Source organism: Salmo salar, chromosome 10, assembly GCF_965601325.2.
Source record: "Salmo salar chromosome 10, fSalSal1, whole genome shotgun sequence".
NCBI lineage: Eukaryota > Metazoa > Chordata > Actinopteri > Salmoniformes > Salmonidae > Salmo > Salmo salar.
Genome location: NC_138300.1, coordinates 55,538,416 through 55,546,258, shown reverse-complemented (window position 1 = coordinate 55,546,258; position 7,843 = coordinate 55,538,416).

The following is a 7,843-nucleotide window of genomic DNA, read 5'->3' as shown; positions in this document are numbered from 1 at the left end:
TAAAATAATTTACATATATTTTTTTGATACTTCAAGGGGTCTTGAAATTCAAAATCAAATAGCAAAATGATTGTTGGTATGACCTTAAAACAATTCCATATAGTTTAGTATACCCCCCCCCCCCCCCCTTCCCTGGCTTAAACGGGGCTTAGACTGTTGTGGTTTAGTCCCCATGTCCCTTTAGTCCCCATGTCACTTTAGTCCCCATGATAGTCCCTTTAGTCCCCATGTCACTTTAGTCCCCATGACAGTCCCTTTAGTCCCCATGATAGTCCCCATGATAGTCCCTTTAGTCTCCATTATAATCCCTTTAGTCCCCATGATAGTCCCCGTGATAGTCCCTTTAGTCTCAATATAATCCCTTTAGTCCCCTTGATCGACCCTGTAGTCCCCATGCTAATCCCTTCAGTCTTCATGATAGTCCCTTTAGTACCCATGATAGTCCCCATGCTAATCCCTTTAGTCTTAACGATAGTTCCTTTAGTCCCCATGATAGTCCCTTTTAGTCCCCGTGGCAGACCATCTTGTTCGTTCACATGGTAGTCCCTTTAGTCCCCATGACAGTCATTTTAGTCCCTATGATAGTCACTTTAGTCCCCATGATAGTGCCTTTAGTCCCTACAACATTTCATCCTATTTGTCCCATGATAATCCCTTTATTCCCCATGATGGTCATTTTAGTCTCAATGATAGATTGGACATTTTAGTCCACATAATATACCCTTTAGTCCCCATGATAGTCCCTTTAGTCCACATGATAGTCCCTTTAATCCCCTTGATAGTCCCTTTAATCCCCTTGATAGTCCATCTTGTTTGTACCCGTGATAGTCCCTTTAGTCCCCATGACAGTTCATCTTTTTTGTCTCATTACCATCCCTTTAGTCCCAATGATAGTCCCTTTAGACCCCATAACCATCCCTTTCATCCCCATAACCCTCTTTTTCATCCCCATGATTGTCCCTTTAATCCCCTTGATAGTCCATCTTGTTTGTACCCATGATAGTCCCTTTAGTCCCCATGATAGTCCCTTTAGTCCCCTTGATAGTCCCTTTAGTCCCCATGACAGTCCTCTAGCTGAGTGAACCTGGTTGGGTTGATCTGTCCCCATGACATTCCCTTTAGGTAAGTGGGTCTGGCTGAGTGTGAGAGGAGAGAAGAGGAGAGCCCATCCAGGCCACTTAGCGCTTGTGACCTTTAATTCCATTCAGGCTGTGTACAAATGACTTCAACATGCCCCACTCAGGAGAAAAAGGCACCTGAAAGAAAGTCTCTGCTAGATTGTAGCCACTCTGGGTTTGGCCGGCGTCACCGCGGCATTATCTACTCTGGCTCTAATGACTTCCCGCCGAGCGGAGAAAGAGAGAGAGCAAGAGAGAGGCTTCTCTGAGAGGGGAGGAGAGGGAGAGAGAGGCTTCTGTGAAAGGAGAGAGTAGAGTAGAGGAGAGAGAGAGAGAGGGGGGGGCTCTGTGACAGGAGAGGAGAGGAAAGAGGAGAGGCTTGGCAGCCAGACTAAGAATAACATTAGACACAAGGTTATCTGGGCATTACACTCACCGTAACATGTAATTAACTCGCCTCTTCCATTTTCATTACACAATTATTCATTAATGTCAATTTAATTTTATGCATTGTTCTACATGACCAAAGGCTGATTACTAGGGCTCTTGCACTCCAATATCCCAAGTTAACTGGTATCGGCCTCACTCGCAGGCCCACTAATTGCAATTTAGCCCCAGACAGCACCTCCCTCTTTAGGCCTAACCTTAATGGAGAAACTGATTCTCAAACAGGTAACGATTGGAAAGACAAAGTGCTTCTCCCTCTGAATGGAAAACAAATGCCCTCACTGCTAAGCTGTTTTCTTTGTGATAGTGCGGGGTTCAGCCCTTTGTATTCAGAGCGGGATAAGTGGTTATATGTTCCCCCCCCCCTCAAAATCCTATTTGTCTTCTATTTTCCTCTATCTCCGTATAATAATAGAAAAGCCCTGTATTACCGGTCACACTGGTTAGGTGACAGAGTTACCCTCCATGGTAATAGGTTGATGGGACTGTGTGGTTTGTGGTGTTGTTTAAAAAAAAATGGTGTTGTTAGGCACAATGTATATCTGCCCGTCTGAAGAAACACGTGTGTGGAAATGTTCATGACAAATATTCCTACATAGATGTTAGCATTCAAGCAAATGATTAAACAACTTGTCTTTACTGTAGGTGTTTGTGTGTCCTATCTTTCATTTGTAAAGGAATGATCCACGCTGATAAATATATCAGTGCACAATGACAAATAGATGAAAGGATATATTCCTTAGTGGCCCTAAGGTTCTGCTGGCATGATGACAATTCCTCCTCCACTCGTTTTGGCACCCATTCCATGATATGTGTTGGATGTTTCTGACTGATTCAAAACAGAGGACAGTCAGTTGATCAACAACAGCACTAATATTGTATATCCACCTAAACAAGGATCATGACCACACATTTTACCATCTTTACCTACAGATAGTACTTTCTGAGGTGAGGTCAATCTCATCTGTTCTGGATAGACGCGCCTCCCCACCCTGTCTCCAACACCCCCCCCCCTCCACACACACTCACCTCCCCACCGGCCCCAATCCCCTCTCCTCCAAACCTCCTTATCCCACCCCCCTCACCGACCCACCCCCTCGCCTCCCCACCCACCTCATCTCCCCCTTCTCTCATAACAAAATGGCTGTCATTAATCTTTCTGATTCATCCAGCTGATGGCAATCAGATGCTGCCATCGCAGGGTTTATTATAGTATTAAAACAACAACTGCTACGGCTTTTCTCCTTATCCCTGTCCCCCCACCTCCCCCTGCCTCACAGGCACAACCAACCACCTATCTCCACAGTCTCCTCCCCCACCCTCACCTTCTCCAGAGGGGGAGGAGGGGGAGGAGGGGAGGGTGTGTCGGCGTGATAATTAAATCCGCTTTTTTAGAGCGGGAAATCACTTCACACCGTTTTGTCGCAGTAACTTAGGAGACATCTAGTCTCATACGATAATGCTAGAAAATGATAAAGCGCGGAGAGGGGACTTCACTTTGCACACACCTAGTAAGGAGCGAGAGAGAGTATGATTAAAGCGTGTAAATTTTTACGCGGCCCCAGGCCAAACGGACCCGTCTTTCATCGAGCTGAAAGATCTACATCAAAGTGGTAAGAATCCTGCAGGCATATGTGTTCAAAGCTCTCGCTCCCATTTTTTTATTCAATTTTCTGCTTGTTGTCCATATTATGTTTGAAAATAAAGCACAGGATATTCACTTGTAATGGGAAAAGTACAAGGTGTGTCATTCTAGAGAGAGTTCTCTGTTTCATGAACAAAACCAGAGGAAGCAAAGACAAAACGACACATTCATTTACCCCTTTTGTTGATCAACCATTCTAAAATGATTATTTTTCTCTCCTCCACAGATCTTTGTAAGCAGTGGGGCAGCAATTATTGTCCATTTGCAGACTGAGGGGTAATCATGGACAGGCTGCGGGGTAATCAAGGACCTCGAAAAGAAAATGAGATAATAAGCGTCAAATATGAAAGGAAGGAAATGGAGAGCAAACTAGAATCTTCATTGAGAATAAAAGGACATGTGATTAGCATGACCAAAGGTTTAAAACACTCTGTTTGAATAGAATAGATTGTCATTACTTTCATATTGAATGGAGTTCACTTCATATCACATTATCTAAATAAGAACATGAAATAGATCTGGAAAATATAAGATGTTGATAGTATTCTTTCAAGTTTTTCTGTTTTGTGAGGGACAAAAAAAAATAAAATTCAGATACATTTTGCACTTTAGAGTTTCAGTCGGCACATTCAATAACATACTGACTTTATGGTTCCAATCCTCAATGTACACAACAGACATGTTGCAACGCAAATGAACGGACGGCTCAAAACCATAGTTGCTGTTTGGGTATGTATTGATTGTTTTATGCCTGATCAAACATTTAAATACATGATGTATTCAAATCTCTATTAGCTCTTTCCAGAAGTCTTCAATCGCACAGCCTCATATGGTGTTCCCCAGGGCTCGGTGCTAGGTCCCCTATGCTTCTGCCAGTCCATCCAAGCCAATTGGTTAGGTCACATCTTTAACAAAAGTGACTCATGGATTATAGCACAAACCCTCATTAAATGACACAAGATGGAAAATCTTTTGATATTTGCCTACCCTTGGTTACTTGATTATTAACTTGAGAGTGCTGTTATTGCTGTGTCCTGATAACAGCTGATCCACTGTGTAGATGGATTGAAATAAAGGACGGCTCTTTGAAGCTCTCTGAAAGCCCTTAGCAGGGGACAACATCTCTGTTTATGCAGCTGTGGCGGGCCAAGCACAGCACCTACTGGAGGAAAATTATTAATGGGGCAAACCCATTAATTCATTACACCCTTATGTGTGCTGCTTAAAGAAACAACATCCTGCTCCCAAATAGAAATCTTTGTCACACCTGTTGCCAATTAATCCATGCTGAAATACATCAATCAAAACACATTGATAATAATGTGTTGCTAATGCCCAGTGAAGCAGCATGAGAGGAACATTTGGTTAATTTGTGCACTTATCCCTGTTTTCCTTGCCAGTGCTTTTTAATCTAAAGACAGAGAGGTTGTCACAAACAGACTCAACTTTCCACGGTCGTCAGCTACCATTAGTGTGCACTGATTAATGAGACAAAGTAATGCAGAGTTGATGTGTCAGACTTCCAATGAGGATTGAAATAAGGGAAGTTGGAGGCATGGAGATGATTCATAATGAATCTAGCATGTCACATGGCAAGACTGCAGGGTAGCCTTGTGGGCTTGCGTTGGGCCAGCAACCGAAAGGCCAGCAACCGAAAGGTTGCAGGATCGAATCCCCGAGCTGACAAGGTAAACATCTGTCGTTCTGCTCCTGAACAAGGCAGTTAACCCAATGTTCCTAGGCCATCATTGAAAATAAGAATTTGTTTTTAACTGACTTGCCTAGTTAAACAAAGTAAAAAACAATACAAAATAAATCTCCACCTCCTTTTGTGGCCTGAAAGATTGAAATGAAAACAACTAATCAGCACAGTCAGTGACACGGGAGCGTGTAGACTCGTCGCTGACTCAGAGTATGTGAGATGATCTCCAGATCATCATTATCTCAAGGTTTTCCCCCCTAGCTAATAGAGAAGACTCTCCCTCTATCTTGGTGCTTGAATGAACACAGTTAGTGTACTGGGCTATGCTAAATTAGCAGGCGGAATGGCCGTACATTTCTCATGTTCAAGGAGCCTCAAAAAGTCAATTTAGATAATTGATACAGGAAGAGAAAAAAAACCATTTCATTTATCTTTGTGTTTGTCCCAAATGGCACCCTATTCACTTGATTATGCATTACTAGTGTACTTCTACCCATAGGGCTCTGGCCAATAGTAGTTCACTATATAGGGAATAGGGTGCTACTTGGGACGTATCCTCTGTCTTTATATGCTTATGATGGCTGCCATCTCACCATCCATCCTGATTGGTTAGGATTCATTGACATCTTGTGTGATTCTCAATTTTATATATTTTTTTCTGGTTCAATTAAAATCTAGTTTTAAACAGGACAAATATAACCACCCACTATTTGACCTTTGATTATATAGATGGAATTGCTCTACACACAAGTCTTTGTGAAACCGACCTTCAAACAAGACTTGAAACCTATTTCTAATGGGTGTAAAGATATTTATTAGACTTATTACTTCTACTACTGTATAGATTAAGTACTGTACATTCTACTGTATAGATTAAGTACTGTATGTAACGGCCTTGGTTATAGCTAAATATAAGATACTTTTATCCGTAGGTTTGTAACGGCTGTCTGTGGAAGTAGACCAAGGTGCAGCGGAGTTAGTGTTCATCTTGAGTTTTAATTTACGAACGAACACGATACAACAAAACAAGAAAACCAACAGCCAAACAGTACTGTCAGGTGCAAGACACTAAACAGAAACAATCCCCCACAAAACCCAAAGTGTCACGTCCTGGCCAGTATAAGGGTTAATTGTAATTTTAGTTTGGTCAGGATGTGGCAGAGGGTATTTGTTTTATGTGGTTCAGGGTGGTGTATTAGTTAGGAGGGCGTTTGATTTATTATTTCCGGGTTTTGAGTTATGGTCTATGTTGATGTATTTCTATGTGTAGTCTGGTTGATCTGTTTCTATGTTGAGTTAATTGGGGTGGACTTCCAATTGAAGGCAGCTGTGTGGTGTTGCCTTTGATTGGAAGTCCTATATTAGTTGGGTGTGTTTGTCTGTGTATTTGTGGGAGATTGTTCCGTGTTTAGTGTGTGTAAACCTAACAGGACTGTCAGTGTATCGTGCGTTCGTTTTTGTTATTTTGTATGTTCGTTTTGGAATTTATTAAATGTTCAAAATGAACTATATCAACTCTGCTGCATATTGGTCATCTTTTTCCGACGATGATTTCGCCATATCGTCCTCCGACGAAGAAATCTCTGACACAAAGGAAAAACAGGCTCCTTATGTGTGACTCCCAATCAGCAACAACGAACTACAGCTGTGCCTGATTGGGAGCCACACACGGCCCAAAACAAAGAAATACAAAAACATAGAAAAATGAACATAAAACGCCCACCCAATGTAACACCCTTGCCTAACCAAAATAAAGAACAAAAACCCCTCTCTATGGCCAGGGCGTTACAAGGTTCTTTTCAATGTGTAACTACATTTAATAACATAAATATCAAGTAACAAACGACATGCGACTGAATGCTGAGTAGCCATGTTCCCAACTGGCCTCATGATCTAGGACAGGTGCACAAGTAACAATATGAATTAACTAATTGATCATACTGTACATTCTACTGTATAAATGAAGTACTGTACATTCTACTGTATAAATGAAGTACTGTACATTCTACTGTATAGATGAAGTACTGTACATTCTACTGTATAGATGAAGTACTGTACATTCTACTGTGTAGATTAACTACTGTACATTCTACTGTCCACTCAACAATGCTTCCCTTTTTAGTTTAGAAAAAGGGAAGAATGCAAGGATGCATCGTTCAGAATGCAGGTGAGAACGACAACCTTGCCAGCGGACTGGGATGATGCAATTCTCTGGCAAAAGGTGTTTAAATGGGAGACAGCTCTCTACCTTCTCTACCTGCTCTGAGTTCCAGAGCTGAGGAGATGGTGATGGTGGACCACTCATTGTCTGCTTAGAGCTGTTTACATTTCTTCTAAAGCCCTATTTAGTTTCTCCTGACAAGGTGGAATAAGTGACTGTGCCATGATGGATGGCAGCACCTGTCCTAATGGAGGCTCAAACTGTGCCCACTAGTGCACGTTACGTTGATAAATTGACGACAGTTGGAACATGCTCCGTTAGCAGGGAGAATGAGGCTACTAGGACATCCGCCCAGCCCACTCTCTCCCCATGTTTCCCCAGCTCATAGTTTGCATCCCAAATGACACACTATTCCCTGCAGCGTATAGGGCACCCTACGGGTCCTGGTCAAAAGTAGTGCACTATATAGGGAATAAAATGCCATTTGGGCCGCAGAAAAAAGTTGCAGCAGCCAGTCAGCACACGGCAAAATCTGGAACTCCCCACACAGCTGCAACTGGGTGACTCAAGGCACTCAGAAGAGTTTTAGACGATTAATGTGAGAGGGACGTCTTCACTCAGCACACAACACAGAGGACAATTTGGTGGTTGAGGGTTTGGAGGGAGGGGGGGGGGGGTTTAAAATAGAAAGTCTGAAGATCTGCTCGTATGTTGTCAATACGAAAGATTAAATAAACTGACACCCTTAGGCATCGGTGAGAAACTTAGTG